The following is a 27,079-nucleotide window of genomic DNA, read 5'->3' on the forward strand; positions in this document are numbered from 1 at the left end:
AATGATAGTGGAGAAGGAGAAGGAGGAGGAGGAGGAGGAGGAGGAGGAAGATGAAGGTCAAGGGAATTTTGTGTTGGAAGGAAAATGAAAAATGTGGAGGTAAAGGAGAAATACAATGAGGATAAAATAGTGCAGGAGGAGGAGGAGGGAAAAAATGGTCTGCAAGAAGTTTAAAGACAGGAAGGGGAGAGAGGAGAGAGAGAGGAACTCCCCCCCCTCTCTCTCTCTCTCTAAAAAATGAGTGGTGGAATTAGACGGGGGCTGATTAGATAAGGAAGGGTGTAACGAAATATGAAAAAAAACAAAAACAAAAACGGAAAGTGTCTGGCAAGCACTCTGACAAATGGAGCAGCGACCCAAAGGACGAAAAAAGAAAAGAGAAAAAGAAGAGAAGGAGGAGGAAAATGTGAAGGAGGAGGAGGAATATGAGGAGGAGAAGGCAAAGAAGGAGGAGAAGGCAAAGAAGGGGAAGGAGGAGGAGGAGGAGGAGGAGGAGGAGGAGGAGAGGAAAAAGGATAAGGAGTAGAACAAGAAGGCGAAGAGGAAAAAGGATAAGGAGAAGAACAAGAAGGCGAAGAATAAGAAGAAAAGGGGTAGAGAGAGAGAGAGAGGGGGGGGAACACACAGATATAACCTGCAAGTTGACATGGGAATGGCTAGACGTAACCGAGTTGGCCGTCCGGGTGTAGGATCCTGTCAAACCCAGAGATACAAAGCCTTTAACTCCCCCACCCCCTCCCCCCTTTTTTCTGACCCCTCTTCCGGCTGACGTGGACAGAAGAGGCGCTTCAAAGCTTCCTGGATCAGGACTGAAACCCGGAATTGTTTCCCCACAGTATTCGCCCGCGGCAGGAGAGGAGGTCGGTACGTCCTCAGGCGCCTTTCTGCCTTTTTCGACCCGAGATAGTTTCTTTCTTTATTCTGTTTTTTAAGCCTAACGGCAACACAATAACCATGTCAGTAGTGGTGGTGGTGATGGTGGCAGTAGTGATGGTGATATTAGTGGTGGTAGTGACGGTAGTGGTGGTGTTGTGGAGGAGGTGGTAAGTTCAGTGGAAATAGAGGGGTTGGGTGAAACAATATACGGGTTGTGTGGATGGACGAGTGGAGGGAGAGAGGGGAGGAGGCAGAGAGGGGAATACAACAGCAAAGTCTGGCTGAGTGTTTTGACGAGGCCAGTTCTTGTCTCTACTTCTTCTCCTCTTCCTCTTCCTCCTCCTCCTCTTCTTTTTCTTCTTCTTCCTCCTCCTCCTCTTCTTTTTCTTCTTCCTCCTCCTCCTCTTCTTTTTCCTCTTCCTCCTCTTCTTTTTCTTCCTCCTCCTCTTTTTCCTCTTCCTCCTCCTCCTCCTCTTTTTTCCTCTTCCTCTTCTTTTTCTTCCTCCTTCTCCTCCTCTTCTTTTTCCTCTTCCTCCTCCTCCTCCCCCGACCCGATTAATTCCAAATCACCTTGCGTGACCTGGCGTATTTTGGCTTGACGTGACTTCGGGAGAATCTTATGTCAGGTCAATGACCTGACCAATCAATGCCATCAGTTTAGTCAGAGAGGGAAAAGATTTTGTGTCCTCGGACACATTGCCTCCACGTGGATTGCGGGACTCGCACCCGCTCGGACCTTGCAAGTGGTCCGGAAGAGTCCATAATACGTGGACTCTGGAGACGGTGAGTCCACTCTTGCTGTAACGATACCCGGGGGAGGAAACCGAGGTCACCTCAGGTCAGACGCGATCAGCGGTTGGGGACCCTTATGACCCAAAGCAGATGAAATCCTTCCTAACCTCTGCTCCGTGGCCAGGGTTCGAACGCACGCCCTAACACGCTACGCCGTAGCAGTGTACTCGGCTCTCACGACCTGTTACTTCATCTCGTTCTCACAAGCATCGTCGTGACCTCTCACGGTGTGATCGTATGATCTTCGCTCTCCGGGCGGTGGTCGTTTTTGCCTTTGCTCTCACGGTAAACAATTAACCTACATTCACTCTCACGACGGGACGTCACACTCACTCTGGCTCTCTCACGCGTGGCCGATCTATTCTTGGAGTAGTTGTGTTACTCTCCCTTCTCGCTCTCACGAAGGCGGCCTCACTTCTCACCTACGCGCTCTCACGATAGGTCGTACAAGTGCCAACATTTCGCCTGGGACATCCCACACTCACGAAACCATGTGGCTTTAATGCCAATATTGATTGTGAGTGTGTGTAGGTGCGCGCGCGCGTGTATGTGTATGTGTATGTGTGTGTGTGTGTGTGTAGGTGCGTGTGTGTGTAGGTGCGTGTGTGTGTGTGTGTGTGTATGTGTGTGTGTGTGTACGTGTGTGTGTGTGTGTGTGTGTGTGTGTGTGTGTGTGTGTGTGTGTGTGTGTGTGTGTGTTGGTGCGTGTGGCTGTAGGTATGTGTGTTTAGGTGTGTGTGTTTGTGTGCGTGTGTATGTGTGTGTGTGCGTAGGTGTGTATAGGTGTGTGCATATATATATATATATATATATATATATATATATATATATATATATATATATAATAACAGGACAGGGTATATATTCAAAGGAGGCTGAAAATGAAGCATGCGATCTATTCACATTTACATGCGAGCTTATAGTCTTTGTCGCCCTTCCATGAGCAAGTGGACCAGGTGGAATGCTTGCCAACGGACAGAGCAGGTGGAGCAGGTGGAAGTCTTGCCAAAGGACCGAGCAAGTGGACCACGTGGAATGCTTGCCAACGGACAGAACAGGTGGACCAGGTGGAAGTATTGTCAAAGGACCGAGCAGGTGGACCAGGCGGAAGTCTTGCCAATGGACCAAGCAGGTGGACCAGGTGGAAGTCTTGCCAATGGACCAAGCAGGTGGACGAGGTGAGTCTTGCAATGGACTTAGTACGTGGGCCAAGTGGAACTCTTGTCAATGGACCGAACAAGTGGACCAGGTGGAACTCTTGCCAATGGACCGAACAAGTGGACCAGGTGGAAGTCTTGCCCATGGACATCTGGAGCCACAAAGGCGGCCAACGTCAGCAGTAATCCGGAGCAAGACGATCCTGCGCTGTGCCATGCAGGAAGGCAGCCGCGTGAAGCGAAGCGAAGCCAAGCGAAGCGAAGCGGCACTCCGCCTCCTTCCCAAGGGGCACAATTGCAGGAAGACCCACGCTCTCCTCCTCCTCCTCCTCCTCTCTCAACAAAGCTGAAGTCGTACTTACAAAGGTCCATAGGGAACAAAAAGACAGAAAGAGAGAGAGAGAGAGAGAGAGAGAGAGAGAGAGAGAGAGAGAGAGAGAGAGAGAGAGAGAGAGAGAGAGAGAGAGCTGAAGTCGTACTTACAAAGGCCCATAGGGAACAAAAAGACAGAGAGAGAGAGAGAGAGAGAGAGAGAGAGAGAGAGAGAGAGAGAGCTGAAGTCGTACTTACAAAGGTCCATAGGGAACAAAAAGACAGAAAGAGAGGGAGAGAGAGAGAGAGAGAGAGAATCTTCAGAGAGGAACCGATCAGCAGTCAAATCAAAGAATAAGATCACTTAACCATAAGAACATAAGAATGGAGGAAACTGCAGGAGACCATAAGGCCTACACTAGACAGTTCCATGTCCCTTACTACCTGTCATCCCCACCCATAAAGTTACCTAACCTTAAAACAACCAACTACATGGTTAACCACTCTAAAGGTAAACCAGTTCCTGCCTATTTCATTCTTAAACCTAAATTTGTCCAATTTAAATCCATTACCGCCAGTCCTGCACTGGTTCAAGGTTAAGTCATTTCAAAGGCGTCACTCCTACTTTCCTATACAAGTCACTTTATTCAGTTAATTTCTTTTTGTGATACCCCTACGGACCAGGGTCATGCAGGATTATTTTATAAACAAGAGACTAATCTCCACACACACATATACTTAAAGGTCCCTCTTTACAAGGAGGGGGGTTACCTTACTCTCTTCTATTCCAGTTATCAAGGCAAACACATTTTGCCTTTCTTTCATTTTTGCATTTGACAGATAAGAAGGTTAGGTTAAGTTTGGTTTGGCTAGGTCAGGTAAGATGAGGTTAGGTACGGTTAGGTTAAGTTTGGGAAGGTTACGTTAGACTTGGGATGGTTTGTTTTGGTTAGGCTAAGCTAGGTTAGGTTGGATTAGATTAGGTTTGGTTAGGCTAGGTTAGGTTACATAAGATTAGGTTTGGGGAGGTTAGGTTAGGTTTGGAAAGGTTATGTTAATAACTATTGGATAAAGAAGTTCCATGTTTAATATCCGTGTTTGCACGATTCTGTCATTTTAACCCTAAAGTCAAAGCACACAACCACCAACTCTACAACCATTCCTTGTCCTTCTGCTATCTTAGCATCCTTTGGATGCAGGGCCATCCCCGTCTCCCGCCGCACTGCTTGTGTCAGGGGTAATGCAGGAAGACACAGCACAATAAAGAACGTAAAAATAAAAGTTAGGTAATAAAACAGCCATGTAAGGACCAATAGGTCTCTTGCTGTTCGTTAGTCCATGTAACACAAGAATGGAGGAGACTGCAAGAGACCCTAGGGCTTACACTAGGCAGTTCCATGTCCTCTACAACATGTCATCCCTATCCATAAAGTTATCTCATCTTCTCTTAAAACAACCAATAGTTTCAGCGCTCGTTAACCACTCTGTTGGTTAACCAGTTCTTCCACAGCTGGGCTCGACAGCTGGTGTGGGGTAGAAAATGAGCCTCCATAGAAAATGGGAAATGGGCACCCCTACACACACTCAAAATGCTAAAAAAGTTATCTTCCTTGTCCTATTTTAAACAGGATAGGCCACTACTGTGAATAGGGCCTATCCGTCCATCTCATCTCTGGTGTTCCTGCCAAGTTCTTTCCACCCACTTATGTTTTTTTTGTTTTTGTTTTTTCTCTCTTGGATCCAAACCATCTCCGCATTTTTTGGTCAACCCTATCTGCCAGCTGTCTTTCCAGCTCCACTCTCCTCTTCACCTCCACATTTCTTCCCTCTATCCAGCCTCGTAACCCGAGGCACAGTAACCTCTTACATAATATAAACACGTTTATGCCGCTGTCACACTATGCGGCGCTGCCGGATACGATCAGATGATGTTTGCAAGTCCAATAAGCGTAATAAAATCCCCTGACGACGACAGTCCGAACTCGATATAACGACCACCGTGGTTAAAATACAATCATAATTTTTCGAATTCTATTGACTCCTAATAAGGGAAACTTTTCTGTCGCCAACAAGAAGAAGCAGCAACGGCGACTCCGCGCCGGACAGTGTGACAGGGGAATTCTTCCTGCACCTTCCTATTCCAAGGCTCTTTCTTCTCTTTGCGTTTTGTCTCTAAATATTCATTACTCGTGACACTTCTCATTTCCCTCACACAATTACTATTATTTACTTCCCTTGTTCTGTATATTGTTTATTTGTTTGTCATTATTTGTCTGTTTATTATTCGCTTGATTATCATCTATTATTAGTTATCTGTCAATTTATCATTATTTACTATTTACCTGTTTTTTATTATTTAACTTTACCTATCTATTTTTATTTCTTATTTATATTGTGATTTTCATGTTTTTATTTATTTACTTATATGTCATTATAATATTTTTTCGCATCCGATCTAGTTATGGACCAAAAGGTCTCCTGTCGGCATGCTCCTATTTTGTAATCCTTTGTAATTCAACTAAAAATTCCAGTCCTCCGTTCCCTGCTACATGTCGCCCCAAGCACTTAAATGCTCTACTTCGTCCAGCTTCTCACCCTTCAAACGCACCTCCTCCTCCTCCAACTCGTCACCACTATTATCCCTTGTACATCTCGTCACCTTTCTATCTTCCTCCTCCTCCTCCAAGATTGCGGATCTTGTCACGATGGCCGAGGAAAGGATTGAGTGAGTGAGTGAGTGGCGTTCCAGGGTCACCCACGTCACTCCGGGTAAACCGCCTCGGACTCCATCTTCAACGAACAAACGAGAGAGAGAGAGAGAGAGAGAGAGAGAGAGAGAGAGAGAGAGACACACTAAGGAAAACTTTCACAGAAGCATATCCGAATACGTCCCTAGCGAAAGGATGGAAGGAAGCAGTGCCATTGTGTGTGTGTGTGTATGTGTGTATATACATACGTGTATGTGTATGTGTGTGTGTATATATACATACGTGTGTGTGTGTGTGTGTGTGTGTGTGTGTGTGTGTGTGTGTGTGTGTGTGTGTGTGTGTGCGTGTGTGTACATGTGCGTGTGTGACCAGGCATACCGCCGGGGTATGTAAAGACGGGAGGAGCTGAAAATAAAACGTCTACGCCTAGGCTAATGGCACTCCCCCAAAGCCCTATGGCACCTTACCAACCCGCGGCCCCAATATAACCAACACCCGTACGACCCTCCGGGCCAAACGTTGCATCTATACCAGTAGTTCCCAACCACTACTTACCCACAAGTTCCCAACCTTTAGTTACCCTTTCCTCCTCTGTTTTCCACTATCTCATTCACAACTTTCTATTCCACAACTGCATTTTAATATTCTAAACATTTTGACCCTTAAATTCTAATTAAGACTGGAAGACCTAATTCAAGTGAAAGTTATTCCTAGGAATCGATTGTTATAACTATAGAAATTAATCGAATAGATGCGGCATTCATGATTGAATACCTAAAAATAAATAAATATATAATTAAAACGACCAACCTCTCCGCGCCCGATTTCAACGCATTATCTCTCCGTCAGCAACACTGACGGTTACTGGCGTACCAGACAGGAGCTGTCGTCCCTCTCACCTGTCCAATGCCTGTACCAGACAAGCCTGAGGACAGTCACTCACAAGTCCAACCCGATCACTAATCGCACTTTAAAAATTAATTCATAAATCTGTACGTGATGTATCATGCAGACAAGTAGATACATTTTGAATGTCAGATTCTGCCTGAAAGTTTGTGTAATTTTCGATTTATCTTTATCTTTATTTATTAATTTATTTGTTGTTCCCTCGGTCTCCTCATTACCCCACAGATAATATCAAATCATCCCGCTTCGGGTAATTTGTCCCAGGATGGGTTACCCTGATCTGAACCAAACGACCAACCGAATTCATCGACCATATGAATGGATACCACAGAAAGCAATAAAAGTGGAATACATATAGGCATGAGTATATGTATATATGCAGAAAAACAACAAAGGAAAATAATAAATTGATGACCGAGCGCTTTCGTCTTTTTAGACACCCTCGGTTATCAATTTATCATTTTCCCTTGGTGGTTTTTCTGCAGATTTAGAATCATGAGTTAATGTGATTTCTCGTGCATATATATATATACTGTATATATATATCCATCTATATACCAGGGCCTCCTCTCTGTTACAAAGGAGGTGGCCGGCCAACGCAGGTACCCAATCCTACCCATTTGTTTCCCTCACATCTTAGCTCCTTGTGGTTGAAAAATCTTCCACGTCTCCTGCCCACTGGTCGAGTCGGAAACAATGCAGCAAGACGCAGCACAGAAGGGCCGGTTCACTTCCATAGCGACCCTTCCTCCTCGTCTCCTCATGCAAAAAAAAAAAAAAAAACGGGGAGAACACCCTTTGGGATGCGTCAAAATATCATCCGTACACAACCATTCTCCACTCACATCTATCCCTTGCCTTCTCCCTTCCTTGATCAACAGACATTCCCCTCCTGATCAACCCCTTTTCCCATCCATCCATCTCATCCTCTGTCGCCCGCTGCATTTCACTCCACCCATCTCTGCTTTCCACATTCTTCTTTTGCACAACTTTCTTCATTCATATTTTCCATTCGCCCAAACCATCCTAGTAATCTTCCATCAGTCCCATCTGCCAGCCCCTTGTCCATCCCCGTTCTCCCCCTCATCTCCTTATTTCTCACTCTATCCAACCTCGTAACCTCCACCATACTTCTCAGACAAGACCTGGTACAAATTTAAACTTCTTTCTGCCTCTCTTAAACTGCAAGTCCCCCGCCCCATACAGTGTCGTGGGCACAATCCCCTTTTCATATAATCTCTCTTTGCATCCATTCCTGGATGCTTGTTTCTCCTGACACTTTTTCAATCCCCAAGACATTTACTTGCTTCCCTCGTCCTATAGTTTACCTCAAACCCCAATCCTCCATTTCCTGCTACATATGACCCTAAATACTTGAACCTAACTACTGCCACTGGCCTCTCTCCTCTAAGATCTTCTTGCAACTTGTTGCCACCCTCTCCATTATCAGCTTCCTTTTACCCACATCTTCTTTCAACTTCCTCATGTCACGTATATTCCCAAACTCTGACACTAACTGCCTTAGACCCTCCTCTGATGCAGCCACAAGGGCAGTGTCATCCGCAAACAACAACTGGCTCACCTCCCACTTCTCTACACTCTCTAACCATCTATAATCCCCTGCCCATTAGCTCCGTCTATTTATCTCCCGTGACACCCTATCCATGCACACAGTGAACAGCCATGGCGACATGACACGGTCCTGATGTAGCCCCATCGGTAGCGCAGTGGGCTAGCATTCTGATGGACACCAGATCGGGGCTCGCGACTGCCGGGTTGATTATTTGAAAGACTTCGCTCTTACGTATGATTTGTTTTATGGTAGTTACAACAGAAACTAGTATAAACCTCGGCCATATGCTACTGTTCATCACAGGCGGGAAGAATATGGGAAAGGGAAGGCAGGAACAGGAAAGAGGACGAGTAAACGGAGGGAAGAGGGAAGACATACGGGAGGAGAGGGAGTAGGAGGGAGGAGGAAGAAATAGTGGAGAGGAGGAAGAGGGGAAGCAAGGAGAGTGGGAAGTTATGCACCGGTTCAGCGACGATGGGGCACTGGCATCCTTCCTGCCAATCGCCCCAATCAAAGACACAGAGCGCCATCAGCCGCGCTTTCAAGCCGAACTTTTCAAAAGAACACCACCACTCGACCCGCCCCCTTCCCTAACGCACCTCTCCCCTCCCGATTCACCTCGCTGCCTCAATACAAGTTCAAGGCCGTAGTCGAGTGTTCAAAGTTATTGTCAGCATACGATATATATATATATATATATATATATATATATATTATATATATATATATTTGTACAACACTGAATGGGTCCCAGTGAATAGAGATACATTTTTATCAACCACAATGCACTTTAATTCTAAGCCATCTACATCGGGAGACCCGTGGAGGCAACATGCAGAAATTGAAACGTGGTACGGCCAAGGACTCGAACCTGGCTAGCACGTGACCAGTGCTTTAGTGACTTAGCCCATTGCTCCAGTTGGTGTGTACGCGGTAATGTTTCCGAAATTTAAAGCACTTGGAAGTAATGTAGCGAAGGAGCACCGGGGATGATAGAACAGAGTAGGACAGGATAAGAGGGAATAGATAAGACCGGATTATAAAGGCGGATATGAGAGGAGAAAAGTGGAAAGGAGAAGAGGGGAGGGGGATGGGGGAAAGGAGGAAAGGGGTACGTTATCACACTGGGCTTCTTCCACGGGCTTCACCAGCGTCCACCGTTATCACACTGGGCTTCCTGGGTTCTCACCAGCTCCGACCCCTCAGAGTTCGTGTGAGTAAGAGTTCGGCTACAATATCTTATTTCTAAAATCTCCAAATATCAAATCATCCTTCCGTCATATATATATATATATATATATATATATATATATATATATATATATATATATATATATATATATATATAGAAAAGTTGAATGGTCAACTGTGATTGTAAACCTATACGAATGTTAGACATACTGTTGAAATGGTCTTAGAGAAGTCTTAGAGTTCTGCAAGCGAAGTCATATTCTAGTTATTCAAACAGAGGTTGGAGGTAGGATGTCGTAGGAAAAATAGGCCAGTGTGATAACCCCTTAAGAGCCAGTCCCACGGTGAGCCAGAAAAAGTTGAAGCTCGTTTACGCTCGAGGAGAGAAAGACTCGTAGTAATGGATTTCAACTGGATTTGAGAAGGAAATAGGCAAGAACTGGTTTGCCAACAGTGGTTGAAGGTAGTGTTACACTAGTCAACGGGTGGGTTGGATTCCAAGTCTAGGGATGGACTTCGTCCAAAGTTGGAGGATTTGGGTTGGGATCCATCCCTAAGGATGTCCAACACAATACCGTTGTAGTGCATACTTTGGAAGACATCAGAGTGAAAAAAACTGAAGATGTTAAAAGTATTCATATTTACGACATATTTGAAAAATATATACAACTTACTCAGTAATAAGAGGTGAATTATTCAATAGTACAAAGTTATCTTGAAATAGAAAATAAACTTAATGGAAGGAATATATTGGCAATAATCAGCCGTTTGACTACCGCTGTGGTGTAAACATTGCTCGACCCTTAGCCTACGCGCGAAAACTCTTCTCACCATCTGCTTGGTATCTACACTTTCCGCCGTGATGGAGTGGATAGAGAAGATACGACCACAAGAGGCGCTTTGGGATGTGAGGCATTCCAATTATATTAAGAAATAATGATAATATAATCTCTCTCTCTCGTACACAGTCAGCCATTCAATTACCATTCTCTGACAACTTCTGCCTAGTGTCCGATAATCTGTGTGTGTGTGTGTGTGTGTGTGTGTGTGTGTGTGTGTGTGTGTGTGTGTGTGTGTGTGTGTGTGTGTGTGTGTGTGTGTGTGTGTGTGTAAGAGATGTAAAGATCGTCAAATATTCATTTTTAGAGAGATTGCGAGTCGTTGAAAGTTATTTGGTGTAAAATGTTTGAGAAACTGACATAGTAGGCTCTGCCAATGAGAGTTCCTCGTTCTGGATAAAGGGAGGGGCATGGTGTAGCGTTTTTTACGTGATTGGTGGGAACATCTCTAAACGTTAAGGCTGAACTCGCGTCTAACCACTTGTTATAGGAAGGACGCATGCAAAGGTTGGACTTTAAGCATTCCGTTGACTAGTGTAACCCTACCTTAACGATTGGAACAGACCTAATAACCATGTAGTGAGCGCTAAAGCAATTGGTTGTTTTAAGAGGTTAGATAAGTTATGGATGGGGATGATGGGTGGTGATTGACATGGAACTACCTAGTGTAGGCGGCCTTATCTCTTGCAATCTCCATTCTTATGTTCTTAAGAGTTGAGGGCGGCTGGATATGGAATCTGGACAATGAAAAGATGAAGAAGGAAAAAGGAGAGAAAGTGAGAGAGGAGGGAGGGGGAGAGAGGCAGAAGCGCAGAGAGAGAGAGAGAGAGAGAGAGAGAGAGAGAGAGAGAGAGAGAGAGAGAGAGAGAGAGAGAGAGAGAGAGGAGAGAGAGAGAGAGAGAGAGAGAGAGAGGCGGTACAGGAGTGGGAGGAAGGGTACACGAATACAGGGATATGGGAATGGATGAACAGAATGGGAGGGAAGCAGGGGAGGGCGAACAAGAACAAATATAGGGAACAAAAACAGGCACAGAAAAGGGAACATAACAGGTGTGGTAACAAGAAAAGGCCAAGAAAGAGAGAGAGAGAGAGAGAGAGAGAGAGAGAGAGAGAGAGAGAGAGAGAGAGAGAGAGAGAGAGAGAGAGAATGTAGACGGCGGGGGTGGGTTGGAGGAGGTCCATGAGGGAATGAGAACACTGAAGACGGAGGGAGGACGGGGGGTGGTGAGGGAAGGAAAGTGATAAGGGGGAGAAGGGGAGGGAGAATGAACAGGAATAAAGGGAGGTTAGCTGAGGGAGGAGGCAAGGGAACGTAGGTCAATGTAGCGCACGGAGGGGCAAGGCGGGGCAATGCAACGTAGCGCACGGAGGGGCAAGGCGGGGCAATGCAACATAGCACACGGAGGGGCAAGGCGGGCCAATGCAACATAGCGCACTTTGGGGCAAGGCAGGGCAATGCAACGTAGCGCACGGAGGGGCGAGGCGGGGCAATGCAAAGTAGCACATGGAGGGGCAAGGCAGGGCAATGCAAAAGCAGGGCAAGCGCCAGACACCGTCTGGGTGAAAGGGGGGCGGGGGAGAAAGGTCAGCGAGGAGGCAAGACACCACTGGCACCGGGGTTGTCTTTGAGTGCCTGGGTGGATTCATGTCTGGGTGCCACGCTATCCTACGTCAACCTCTTCCTCTCCCTCCTCCTCCTCGTTTTTAATAGCCTCCTCTCTCTCTCTCTCTCTCTCTCTCTCACACACACACACACACACACACACACACACACACGACTCGGTGGCGTGGTTGGTAGAGTCCCCGACTGTCACTACGGCGGTCCAGGTTCGAATCCTGCCCAGGGCTGAAATAATTTCAGTATCGCTGCGCTTCGAGTCGTTACTCCAACTCGTTGGCGGGGAGTTGGGTGTGTGTGTGTGCGTGTAAGGTCACAGCATTACCCATAGATCGGTCGGGAGGGAAATAGCTGTCGTTCACGGGTACAGCACGTGATCCAAAAACCAAGGTGAATACACACACACACACACGCCTGTCAAGGGCTTTAACATGGGTGAAAGTGAAAAGACGAGGAAGGGCAGGGAAGTAATGACGATCTCCTACGTCCATCTTGGAGGAACCGCCTGCAGGAGGGTGTAGTTCAGCCTTAATGGTCCACTGCATGACCGGCCTACCCCATGAAGGACGCTACAGCCTCCGTGCCTCACCACGCCGGCTTCATCCGAATTGGTGTTGGAATGGACCAAAAGGTCTCCTGTCGGCATGCTCCGCCTTTGTAATGGCTGTGGTTGTGAATTGACTCTGAAATCAGTACAATCAATTCGACCCTACTGATGAGGCGCTTGCACATAGTATGTGCGACGCTGGTCTACCGCACCTCTGATGCACCCATGGTTATTCCAGGACATGGCTGATGACTACCAGGATTTCTGAGCTCAACAGAGTTCTCAGCTGTTCCACGCTGACCTCAACTTGAACATGGAGGTGACCTTGTTTAGACAAGTATACCATGACCTTGTTTAGAAAAGTAAACCACTCCGGTAGCGAGAGGGAGATTAGGGTTAAGTTAAACTCCAGGAACGTCTCCTTATCCCCCTACTAACTAGCTACAAACACACACACACACACACGGCTCGATGGCGCAGTGGTAGCGTTCGCGGCCACCACTAAGGCGGTCCGGGTTCGAATCCCGCCCAGGGATAACTTCAGTATCGCTGCGCTGCGAGTCGTTACTCCAACTCTCGTGGGCGGGGAGGTGTGTGTGTGTGTGTAGGGTCACAACATTACCCATAGATCGGTCTTTTATAAGCTCTGAGCTCTCTTCCAGGAGGGAAATAGCTATCGATCACAAATTCAACACGTGATCCAACACCATGGTGAATCTCACACACACACACACACACACACACACACACACACACCTACTATCCTCATCGGTCTAAACTTCCCCTTCCCTTCTGACGTTAGGGTGTGGGAAACGGAGGTGGGGGGGGGGGGGTTCCCCCTTAAATGATGGAGTGCCAATCTCAATTCATTCGCCTGATTGCCCCAAAACCAACCGCTCAATCTCAATCTCCCTGCTGGATCAGGGCCGTAGCCAGGAATTATTATTACTATTATTATTATTCCCTGCTGGATCAGGGCCGTAGCCAGGAATTATTATGACTATTATTATTATTCTTTTTTTTTTTTTGAGAGGGGGGGGGCTAATCATACTTTAGGGGGGTGCCGCTGTACTGTACACACGCACACACACACACACACACACACACACACACACATATATATATATATAAACAATCATTGATAATATTTTATATGACTAATGATGGCTACAATTTTACATTTTATGCATATATACATTATGTATCACAAATTCACCATAAACTTAGCTTATTTTTGTGAGTTTTCCGGTGTAGTGTATTTATAACGCTTTTGAGTAAAAATCAAATTAGGGGGGGCGGCTAAGCCCCCCTCCCCCGGGGGGACTACGGCCCTGTGCTGGATCCATCCCCCCCGGGGGGGTGAGGGGTGTAGACCTCCCACGTTGTGTCGACCGCGCCTTGATTCGCGTCAAGTCGAATCAATAGTATTTAACGATCCCCTCTGAGAGAGAAGGCACCCCCGGGCCGAGTAAGATCGCCTGGCAGTGGCCAGAGAGGGAATATACGAAGGCGATTCTTTGTCTTTGGTTACGTTTCTTCGAATTTGTCTTTCGTCCTTCAGCGAAGGGGGCTTTCCCTAAGATGAATAAAATCGTATGGCGGCGTTCATATCAGAAAAGACCGACAATCGTCGACGGGCAAAAGGTTATTTATACACACAAACACACACACACACACACACACATATATATATATATATATATATATATATATATATATATATATATATACACACACATTCCAAGGGTTTTCCCCCTTCTGAGGGAGGTAGCCAAGTCAGAGGCATGCAACCACTCCCACCCACCACCCATCTGTTTCTCTCATCTTGGCTCTTTGTGGAACAAGGGCAATCCCCGACTCCTATCTACTGCCTGGGTTGGAAATAATGCAGCAAGACAGCATATTAACAGAAGGGCCATTTCATTTACACAGCTACCTTCCCCCCTTCTCCTCCCCTCATGCGGATAATGAAAAAGACGGGGAGAAATCCCTTCGGGGTGCGTCGAAATGTCATCCATATGCAGCCATCCTCCACTCACCCCTATCCCCTACCTCCTCCCTTCCTTGCTCAACAGACATTCCCCTCTTCCTCAATGCCCTTTTCGCCCCATCCATTCACCTCATCCTCGGTCGTCCCCTCATGTTCACTCCACCCACCTCTGCTTTCCACACATCTTTAGCTAATCTTTCTTCACTCATTCTTTCCACGTGTCCAAACCATCCCAATCATTTTTCATCATCTATATCTGCCAGCCCCCTCTCCTCACCTGCTCTCCTCTTCACCTCCCCATTTCTCACTCTATCCAACCTTGTGAACCCCACCCTACGTCTCCAGAGATTCCATCTCAAACAGATTTTAAACTTTTCTTTCTGCCTCTCTCAAACTCTAAGTTTCCGCCTCATACTGTGTCGTTGGTACGATCATCCTTTCATAAAATCTTCTCTTTGCATCCATTTCCAGATACCTTTTTCTCATGACACTTTCCAATCCCCCAAGACGTACAGTCATGGCGACATGACAACCCTGATGCAGCCCCACCTCAAACTTTTCTCCATTTCCAATCCTAACATAGGCTTTACTACTCTAAAAAATACTGACGGCCATTAATAGCTTTCCTCCGGTCCCATATATCTGCAATACCTCCCACAGTGCCTTCCTGTCTACCCTGTCATAAGCCTTTTCTAAATCCATAAAGGCTCAAAAAACATCCTTAACTCTTGCCAAAGACTTCTCACAAATCTGTCTTACCACAAAAACCTGATCCACGCATCCTCTATCTTTCATAATCTCACATTGGTCCTCACTAATTATTTCCTTTGTTCCCAATCCTCTTCGTTAAAACTCTCCCATAAATATTTCCAACTACACTCAACCAACTGATCGCTCTAAAACAACCACCGTCACATTTGTCACCATTTCCTTTGTACAACAGACCTATACAGACACTTTTCCAGTCCTCCAGCACTCTCCCCTCCTTTAGACACGAATTAAACAACCTCATTAGCCAGTGCACTATTACTGAACCTCCCTTCTTCACACTCCTCATGACACCCATCCAACCCAAATGTGTTGCCAGGTCTAATTATTTTCAAAGGTGTACCTCATATTTTCTTTTATTTCCTCAATTTTCCTCTCCCATCATCGTCATTTTCTTATCGCGTGCCACTACCACATTCAATCCCTATCCTCCTCCACATTCAACGGACCTCTATCCATCTTCCCCTTACCGCCTCCACTTCCATTAACATCTGTATCTTTTCACCCTTCCCTCTGCCTAACTCGCCTCCCCTTCCTCTCTAAACCTCCTTCCTAAACATCTCTTTTTATTCTGTTCAATGTTTTCTGTCACACTCCTACCCAAAAAGTAGTAATGGGAAAAAAGGTTATTTTTATTTTTCCTTTTCCTCTTCTTCCCGGCCCAACGTAGCGTTCGCCACGCCGCGACCTTACCCGTGGCTCAGACGACGACGACGACGTCGAGCAGCGTGCCCCCGCGCAGCCCAGGGTCTATTCTGAGAGCCAAGCCACACTGGCACTGTCGTGGCACGGCGCCGCCGGGCACTGTCGACGGGCCAGGCCAATGATTTTTCAGGAATGTGAGGGTCAAGTTAATTTTGGTTAGGATAGGTCAACCGATCTATGGTCAAAAATTCACCGGAAACTGATCGAAGTTTCTGATCTGTTTTGATCAAATGGTTTAGTAAAAAGTATAATTAGGCTCTCCTCGTTAATCTACATTTTTTCCTGGGTGTGCAGATGTCAATTATTTATAAACATAAAAAAGGCCTGCCAGTACACAAGAAAATACTCCACCACATATTTACTTGTTCAGCCATGCACTGAACTGAGCAACAATATATGCCAAATATCCGTAAAGTACTACAAACTCACAACTTGCAAACGATTGTGCAACAAGGTTGTCTTACACACACACACACACACACACACACACACACACACACACACACACACACACACACAGAGTCTAATGGCGGTCCGTCGGGGATCGACGACGACAGTGTTCCGGTGAAGTGTGATGGACTGAATGAAGCAAGGCTGATTTCGACAAACCACGCTGGTACAGTGGTTGTACCGTTCACTGGGGTGATAACCCGGTCCTGCACTATAACATTCAGGCTGAAATCTCTTCCCGTTCGTGAGTTCTAGTCAGCCCAACGCCAAGCGAGTCTCACTGAATTCAGGCCGTCAGATGGTTGTTCTCAGATCCGGAGACACCCAGACTGATCGGGTCGATTTAATCAAAATTGGTAACTTAAGTTTCGATCCCCCCACTTGCCCTGGATGTCGTTCGGGTCACGGCTAAGCTCCTCCTAACGTATTCCCGTCACCTTATCATATCAGACAAAAGAACCTTCGCCCCAGCTCGGAAATCTATTGAGAAGTAAAGAACAATTATGGCGCCTCGCTGGGTGTCTGCGTGGCAATGATCTTGAGGTGTACTGTAGTCTACCTCGGCTATTTCCGTCCCAGCGGGTCGTGCATCAAGCCGAGAATATATACGAGGAACAGGAGGAGGAGAAGGGAGGAAGAGGAGAAGGGGGACGCGGAGGAGGAAGAGGAAGAGGAGGAGGAACAGGAGGAAGAAGATGAGGAAGAGGAGGAAGAAGAGAGGGAAAACACGGAGGAGGAAGAGGAGAAATTAAAGAACAAAATGAAGAAAAAACGTTTTACAAAAGGAGCAGACGGATCGTAAAACCAAAACTGACATGAAAGCCATGACTTAGACGCACGCACACGCACACGCACACACACACACACACAGTCACAACTCTATGCCTCCTCCCCCCCTTACACAAATCTCGTCCCAGAGGGCGGACAGGTCCCCAATCCCTTCCATCAACAACTGCCTCCCTCTGATGCCGTATCAAAGGCAACGGGCACGCAACAGGCCAAGGGTGTGGGGGGTGAGTGTCAAGGTGCGACAAGTATCAAAGAAAACGGGGACAGCGAAGTACTTTCATGAATCGCATCCCGTCTGGGAATGTTGTAATGCACAGCAACCAACAAAAGGGGCGTTTTCTCGCCAAGTCGGTGGGGACATCATGTCCTCCTTGCTTCGGAAGGTGGACCACGTCGAGACCGACAGGGCGTCAGTTGGCTAAGGGAGGAGGAGGAGGAGGACGGGGTTGCTGGGCAGAGCAGTGACCCGACTGATACTTTTCAGTCTCATTCAATCGAGGCAAGCGTCTGCAGCACACCCGCCATATCTCTCTCTCCCTCTCACTCAATCTCTTCCCCCCACCCCGTCCCGCCATATCTCTCTCTCTCTTCCTCTCTCCCTAACCCCATGTCACTCTCACTTATCCCCCTCCATAATACATACATATATATATATATATATATATATATATATGTATATAGACACACACACATATACATTTGAAATCCCCCCGCCATATCTCTCCCCCCACCTCCCCGTCCTGCAATCACTCCCCGCTTTATGGGCTTCATTTTCACAGTATAGTAGGGGGGAGGGTAATACTTAATGAGCATCTTCACACACCGAACAAGTTGGATTGTGATTTTGCATTACAAATGAACGCGGACGTCGTCAATTAACTCATTTAGGTAACCTTTTAAGGCAAGAAGGGCATGATGCGGTCCCGCTCTGGCGAGGCGACACCCGTTTTGTTGGCGACTGTACGGAAACACTCGCTCTTGCCCCTTTCACCGTGGTCATTCGTATCCTCGCTGACCGAGCGGGCTAGAGCGTCGCCACTTGCGGCGGAGGTCGAAGTGACGGCAGTTCGAACCCCCGACGGCCCCATCCCACGCTACAAAGATCTCTGTAAGGGGCACCGTCCCAGCCTCCAGATAGGGATAGTTCGCGACGTTAAACCGAATCATCAATCACTGTGGCGTTTATATATATAAATATATATATCTTTTTTCAACAACAAATCACTTAATTCCATGCCATCGCAGTCGAGACTGAAGAATTGCTCGATGGAGGCATCCGTTGGAAATTGAAACGTGGACGAGCCGAGGATTCGAACCCAGCTAACCCGTAACAAAGTTACAGTGACTTAAACCAATACGCTATCAAGAGAGATAGCGTATTGGTTTAAGTCACTGTAACTTTGTTACGGGTTAGCTGGGTTCGAATCCTCGGCTCGTCCACGTTTCAATTTCCAAACGGATGCCTCCATCGAGCGATTCTTCAGTCTCGACTGCGACGGCATGGAATTAAAAGTTATTTGTAGTTGAAAAAATATATTAATTGATCACTGGGAACCATTCAGTGTACATGTGTGTATATATATATATATATATATATATATATATATATATATATATATATATCAGAAGATTAATGTAGCACACTGGTAAAATAAGACTTGTCTCCCACTATCGGAAAATATGATTAGAAATAAATATATCTGTATATTTCGACCACTTTCTGTGGTCCTTCTGCTTAAGAGGACCACAGAAAGTGGTCGAAATACTCATATACAGATATATTGATTACTAATCTGATTTTCCTACATTGGGAGACAAGTCATACACACACACACACACACACACATATATATATATATATATATATATATATATATATATTTTTTTTTTTTTTTTCCGGGTTCTCGGCACCGTTTCCGTCACAATCTGTCTAAGGACGGAATATTTGCCCCTACACCTTCAAACTAACTCCGGTGAGCCCAATGCCCACACTCTCCCATGTCCGGGTTCCCTGTTTGGACACGAAAGTACCATTCGGATACCTTTTGGATGCCACTGGTCCGCAGACGTGACGCTGAGCTAAATGATACGGAATGGACTGAAGAGGCCAAAATGGGCTCAGGTATGAGATACATACATACATATACCAAGGCTTTTTCCCCCTTCCAAGGGAGGTAGCCAAAAAGGGAAAGGCACAAAAACACTCCCACCCATTTCATCCCTAAATACACTCCACACCCCTCCCACCCTTCCTCTCATCTGAGCACCTCCTGGATGACGGGTCATCCCTGCACCCTGCCCACCGCCCTGGGTCAGAAGCAGTGTCGCAAGACACAGTACATCCACAGCAAGGCCGCTTCATTTAATCGGCGACCCCCCCTCTCCGTCCCCCTTTGCATATAAGGCGAGGACGGGGAGAAATCCCTTCGGGCTGCGTCAAAATTTACTCACACATACTACCCCACCCCCCACCCATTCCTCCTCATGCAGTCACATCATCATCCATATACAACCATTCTCCACTCACCTCTGTCTTCCGTCCTCTCCCTTCCTTCCTCAACAGACATTCCCCTCTTCCCCAAAGCCCCCTTCACCCCATCCATCCACCTCATCCTAGGACGTCCCCTCATGTTCACTCCCTCCACATCTGCCTTCCATACCTCTTTTACTAGTCTTTCTTCACTCATTCTTTCCATGTGTCCAAACCATCCTAATATTCTTTCTTCAACCCTATCTCCCTAATCCTTTTTCACCCCTGTTCTCCTCCTCACCTCCTCATTTCTCACTCTATCCATCCTAGTAACCCCCACCATACTTCTCAGACACCTCATCTCAAACACATTCAAACTCCTTCTCTCTTCTTCTCTTATGTTCCACGTTTCTGCCCCATACAGTGCTGTTGGCACAATCACTCCTTCATACAGTCTCCTCTTCGCATCCATTCCCAAATGTCTATTCCTCATTACACTCTTTAAACCACCAAGGCATTTACTCGCTTCTCTCAATCTACATTCTACCTCCACCTTCACTCCACCTTTTCCTGCTACACTTGCACCCAAGTATCTAAAACTACCAAGGAAAGGTATGAGATAAATCCAATTATATTCAATAATTACCGTCCATGTAAAATATGAACAAAATATCTGGATACTCTTTGGATCTTTTTCAGAACTCGTTGGACCCGTTTTTTTTTTTTTTTTTTTTTCCAGGAGGTGCCAAGATAAGAGGGAGGGAGGAGGGTGGAGGGGAGTGGAATATATAGAAACTGGAATGGGTGGGAGTGGTTTCTATGCCTTTCTTTTTGGCTACCCCCCGTGTAGGGGGAAAAAGCCTTTGGTATATGTATGTATGTATGTACGTACATTTTTTACGATGAAATTGGCTTTTCCATGCGACCAGCACGGGAACCGACCTTGGATCAACGAACCTTCACCCTCCTCTTCCCTCCGCATCCCTCCTGCTCGTCCTTCCGTCACCCAACGAGCCGTCCCCAGCCCCCCCCCACCGCCCACGCAGCCCGTGAGCCGCAAGATCCCCCGTGACCTAAGGAGGTCGTCTCTATACGATGCACCCGAGGAAGCTCACGCCCACGCGTGGAAGTGGCTGGAGGGGGGGAAGAGGAGGAGAAGGAGGAGTAGGTGGAGGGAAAAGAGGAAGAGATGATGAAGTAGAAGGAGGAGGAGCAGGTGGAGGAGGAAGAGGAGGAGGGCGGTGACGAGATGGTGGAAGACAAGGAGGATAAAGAGGATGAGAAGGAGTGCGAGGAACAGGTGGAGGAGGAAGAGAAGGAGAAGTACGATTAAGAGAAAGTGGAGGACAAGGAGGATAATGAGGACGAGGAAACGGACATGGAGGAGGAAGAGGAGGAGGAAGGGAACGAGCAGCGGGAAAGAAAAGATCCATGGAGAAAGAAGTTTGGAGGTGCGAGAGGAAGGGTGAAGAAGCCAAGACACTGGACGAGGAGATAGGGGGGGGGGAGAAGAAGAAGAAGGAGGAGGAGGAGGAGGAGGAGGAGGAGGAGGAGGGCGACACACACACGCCGATGGGATCGAGGGAGGAAAAGAAGGTGGGGAGTGGGGAAGTGGGACCAGAGCCCCCCCCAGTGGAGTCATCCACAGGCCAAATGGGTGCTGCTTAGATGGGAGGAACCCAGAACATAAGAATGAAGGAGACTGCAAGAGACCATAAGGCCTACACTAGGCAGAGGGAAGTGGAGGGCGTGGAGGAAGGCAAAGGGTGGCACGAACGGGGAAATTTTTACACATGACGAGAATAATGAAAAAAATAATAATAATAATAATAAAAAAAAAAATAATAATAAAAAGTAAAATAAACACATAAATATATAAGTAGACAAAATAAATAAAAGGAAAGGAGGTCCAAGACTAACTAATGGTGATGGGAGGCAATGGGAAAATGCAACAATAACAACAATAATAATAATAACTGATGATGATGGTGGTGATGATGATGATGATGAAAATAGAAATGAGAAGGATGAGAAGGATGAAAAAGATGAGGGGGCTGAAGCTGAAAGGCTGTGATGGCTACAGTGATGTGGAAAAAAGTGGAGACGATTTGAGGTTGAGGATAAAAATCACGAGAACGAAGTCAATGATGATGATAATGATGATAGTGATATGGTGATGATGATAATAGGTGATGATGATAGCGATGATGATAATGGCGATGATGATGATAATGGTGATAATGATGATGATGATAGTGGTGATAATGATGATGGGGATGATGATGATGGTGATGATGATAATGGTTATAGTGATGATGATGATGATGATGATGATGATGAGTGGTGATAATGGTGATAGTGATAATGGTGATAGTGGTGATGATAATGGTGATAGTGAAGATAACAATGGTGATAGTGGTGAAAATGATGATAATGACAATAATGGTGACAGTGGTGATAATGATGATAGTGGTGATAATGATGATAATGGTGATAGTGGTGGTGATGATGATGATAATGGTGATGATGATGAAGTGAAAATTGAGCACGACCACCCAGCCACCCTCAAGGGAGGAAAAGTGCACACCAGCTGCTTTTCCATCTCCACTTTGCAGCAGTGGTATGGGGCAGAAACGTGGAACATAAGAGAAGAAGAGAGAAGGAGTTTGAATGTGTTTGAGATGAGGTGTCTGAGAAGTATGGTGGGGGTTACTAGGCTAGATAGAGTGAGAAATGAGGAGGTGAGGAGGAGAACAGGGGTGAAAAAGGATTTGGGAGATAGGGTTGAAGAAAGAATATTAGGATGGTTTGGACACATGGAAAGAATGAGTGAAGAAAGACTAGTAAAAGAGGTATGGAAGGCAGATGTGGAGGGAGTGAACATGAGGGGACGTCCTAGGATGAGGTGGATGGATGGGGTGAAGGGGGCTTTGGGGAAGAGGGGAATGTCTGTTGAGGAAGGAAGGGAGAGGACGGAAGACAGAGGTGAGTGGAGAATGGTTGTATATGGATGATGTTGTGACTGCATGAGGAGGAATGGGTGGGGGGTGGGGTAGTATGTGTGAGTAAATTTTGACGCAGCCCGAAGGGATTTCTCCCCGTCCTCGCCTTATATGCAAAGGGGGACGGAGAGGGGGGGTCGCCGATTAAATGAAGCGGCCTTGCTGTGGATGTACTGTGTCTTGCGACACTGCTTCTGACCCAGGGCGGTGGGCAGGGTGCAGGGATGACCCGTCATCCAGGAGGTGCTCAGATGAGAGGAAGGGTGGGAGGGGTGTGGAGTGTATTTAGGGATGAAATGGGTGGGAGTGTTTTTGTGCCTTTCCCTTTTTGGCTACCTCCCTTGGAAGGGGGAAGAAGCCTTGGTATATGTATGTATGTATGTACTTTGCAGCAGTGGCGGCGGCAGCAAAAGCAGCACAGCCGTTGCAGCAGCAACAGCAGCAGCTCTCTCCTGCAGCCCTCGGCACCAGACGGCTTCCTTCAGCCAAAGGGGAAACGAGGACTTCCGAACAAGGGGGGGGGGATGACGGGTGGTCATGGACATGGAACTGCCTAGTGTGGGCCTCATGGTCTCTTGCTGTCTCCTTCATTCTTATGTTCTTAAACCCTTCTTGGTACCTCCCTGTCCCTCAATAAAATCGCCTTCCGGTAGTCCCTCAAGAGGGTAACGGAGTCGAGATAGTACTTGTCCTCCGCTTGCCCCCCCCCGCAAAAAAAAAAAAAAAAAAAAAACTTACAGCAGGACGCGATTGGGAAGCCTTCATGCACCTTTGCCCTAAGTGTTACGATTGTCTAGGAAGGTTGGCATTCGCCACGAGTTGTGGGCTTGGCCTCGTCTCACACATACCTGCAAGGGACGGGAAAAGAAAACGGGATAGTTAGTGACAACATTAACAAGAATTAAAGCAAAACTTACAACAAAAGGACATTTCCCAAAGTCGACCAATCACCTATCGACACTTATTATCAATGGAATCCACTTCAGGAGTCAAAGTGGGAGTGGGGAATGTTATCTTTCAACAGCACCTTCTTACAAGAGAGAGAGAGACAGAGAGAGAGAGAGAGAGAGAGAGAGAGAGAGAGAGAGAGAGAGAGAGAGAGAGAGAGAGAGGGAGAGAGAGAGAGAGAAGGAACATGGCCACCTCTTCCCGGTGTCTATTTAGATATCACCCCGTTCCAACTGTGTACTTCTGAAGAGGACTGCAGTTAGCAGTCGAAATATATACATTTCCTGTTTCCAGTCTTTTCATCTGCTCCGACTGGTTTATAAAAGGTGTTACATTTTTTTCATTATATATATATATATATATATATATATATATATATATATATATATATATATGCAATGAAAACACTAGGAATGTGTGTTCTACAGATGCAAGGTAATCACTATAGAAAAAAAACGGAGCAGAGCGCTTTCGTGTATTACATTGTCAGTGCAGAAAATATATGTATAAGTGTGTGTGTGTGTGTAAATACGATAGTCATCGTTTATGTTCCTAATACGCCTATACAAAAATAATACAAGCAGACTGTCCCATAAAAGCATCTCAGAAGAGCTCCAATTATAAGAAAACCTCGAGACTCTGGAGAGGGAGGAGTGCGGCTATGCGCTCTCAGGACTTCAACTCTAGCCCCCGATCCCCCCTCCCCTAACGGACTGAACATTCACATATTGTAAATCTGTCTAACATATGCATGAAGGACTACCGACCCCGAAGCATTGTGTAAAAATATTTTTTTTTTTCCAAAACGGAGGGTGAGAGAAGAGGGAAGCGAGGAGGGCGAAAGACACGGGGGAGGGGGGGGATAAGTAGTGTTTAAACTCGCGGAGAATTTGAAGCAGCAGTAGAACCAGTGATGACAAGTGGACTGAAGGGGGGACAGGGGAGGAGGAGGGAGGGGAAAGGAAAGACTGAGCAAGAGGGGATACATACATACATACATACATATATATATATATATATATATATATATACAAAGTAATGTAACACATACGTAAAAAATCAACAAGAACCCACTGTGTTGGATAAGAAGAAATGAAATAAATGATATCCATATATTTCGATCACGGACTGTGATCCTCTTCAGTGGAATACAGAGTAGTGGAGCAGAAGGCCTGTCTTATGTACAGAAAAAGATGAAGGAACATGGATAGAGATTTACACACCAGGATGAAAGAACACAAAAATTCAGTCAAATATGCACAACAAAATTCCGCTGTCTTCTAACTCGTACACAAGGAAGGCCATCGTATAGATTGGAACGAGGCAAAAATTATCTTTAATTCAAAGTGCAGTTTTAAAAGGAAAATAACAGAATCATCCTTGATAAATAAATTTCTTAATTTTAATATTTCAAATGGACAATGGTCACCTGACTGCATTACTACCTGGGCAGTCAACAAATTATTACCATCTTTGGTGAAGGTGGGTGACTTGCCCCGCAAAGCATTAGACGCTACCCGAGTCCTATCCATGTTCCTTCTTCTTTTTCTGTACATAAGACATGCCTTTTGCTCCACTACTCTGTATTCCACTGAAGAGGATCACAGTCCGTGATCGAAATATATGGATATCATTTATTTCATTTCTTCTTATCCAACACAGTGGGTTCTAGTTGAATATATAATATATCTGAAAAATATGGGAGCTGATTCTCCTGTAAGCATTTGTTATTAAAGTCGATAGCATTCTGGCATTTTTTTTGCATTAGGAAAATTGAAAATACACACAAGAATGCTGTCGACTTCAATAACACACACACACTAATATATATGTGTGTGTGTGTGTGTGTGTGTGTGTGTGTGTGTATGTGTGTGTGCCACATATATATGCTAGCACCTGTGCAGTATGATAAGCTGATTATACTGATGTCAGACTTCATTCACATCCAAGGCCACTCCAACATACCAAAAATCCACATGGACTTCCCACCATACATACAACCTTACCCTCATGGGATAGGTCGGCCTTGCAGTGGACCACACACACACACACACACACACACACACACACACACACACAAACATATAACATATATATATATATATATATATATACACACACACACATTCGTAGAGAGAGAGAGAGAGAGAGAAAGAGGGGGGTGGGGCATCGGTAACAAATAACCAAACAAGCAATTGAGCCAGTGACACGAGATGCCATGCGCGTTTGACGCCAACCTCGTCCCCATCGTCTGGCCCTTCGCTCGCTCGCTCGCCACCAACTCCGACTTGTAAACACGACCGCGCAGTGCTGCTCGCTCGCTCGGGGAATGTGTGTGTGTGTGTGTGGGGGGGGGGGGGGAATGCCTTGTCACTTGTCAGTGTGTCGGCACATCAGGGCGCGCCGACACGCTGAAGGTCGGCTGGCTAGGTATGGTATCAAGTTCGGATAAAAAAAACCACACACACACATATGCAAAGTGTTTTTCCCCCTTACAATGAGGGTAGCCAAAGTCAAAGGCAGAAATCCACCCCCACCCATTTCATCCCCCACATACTCCACTCCCATTTATATATATATAAATATATTATATATATACATATATATATATACATATATATATATATATATACATATATATATACATATATATATATATACATATATATATATATACATATATATATACATATATATATATATATATATATATATATATATATAAGTTAGGAGCTTGTGCTTGGAGGTCCATTGCTGCGGCCGAAGCCGCTACGCTGTACGAGCAAGTAACACTTACCCCTGGAAATCGGAAAGTGCAGGATTCGAACCCATACCTACGCGATTGCGATACCACCATAATCAACATGAGGTCACAAGCGCGCGCGCGCGCACACACACACACACAACTCGGTGGCACAGTGGTAGCGATCGCGGCCGCCACTACGGCGGTCCTAATTTGAATCCCGTACAGAGCTGAAATAACTTCAGTATCGCTTTGCTGCGAGTCGTTACTCCAACTCTCGTGAGGGAGGGAGTTGGTTGTGTGTTTGCGTGTAAGGTCACAGCATGACCCATAGATCGGTCATATATGAGCTCTGAGCTCTTCAGGGAGGGTAGTAGCAGTCGATCACGTGCCCAACACGTGATCCAACGCCATGGTGAATCACACGTTATTAACAAATGAATACGATAGAAACTGGCAAGCCACTTCTTCGAAAGCAATATTTGTTTTTGTTCAAATGCAGCAACGTGAATTAGGAAAACGAATGAATAAATAAATAAATAAATGAATAAATAAATATAGGACAGATGCGCTGGAGCCTTATTGGCGACCAAATACGTCAAGGGCTGAGCTTCTTCCAGGGGATTCACCATCACCGACCGTTAAGAGTTCGTTTGAGACCAAACGATTTCGGTTACAATATTTGAATTTTCAAA

The 27,079-nt window shown here is 46.0% G+C and overlaps 1 protein-coding gene across 1 annotated transcript in view; it reads right to left on the reverse strand.

Annotated features, from left to right (window-relative positions):
* The window catches only part of hzg (CTD small phosphatase herzog), a 118,075-nt gene that overhangs the window by 52,464 nt on the left and 38,532 nt on the right, over positions 1-27,079 (reverse strand). The window lies entirely within an intron of this gene.

Source organism: Oratosquilla oratoria, chromosome 39 (genome assembly GCF_046742065.1).
Source record: "Oratosquilla oratoria isolate Oo_2021 chromosome 39, ASM4674206v1, whole genome shotgun sequence".
Taxonomy (NCBI): Eukaryota; Metazoa; Arthropoda; class Malacostraca; order Stomatopoda; family Squillidae; genus Oratosquilla; species Oratosquilla oratoria.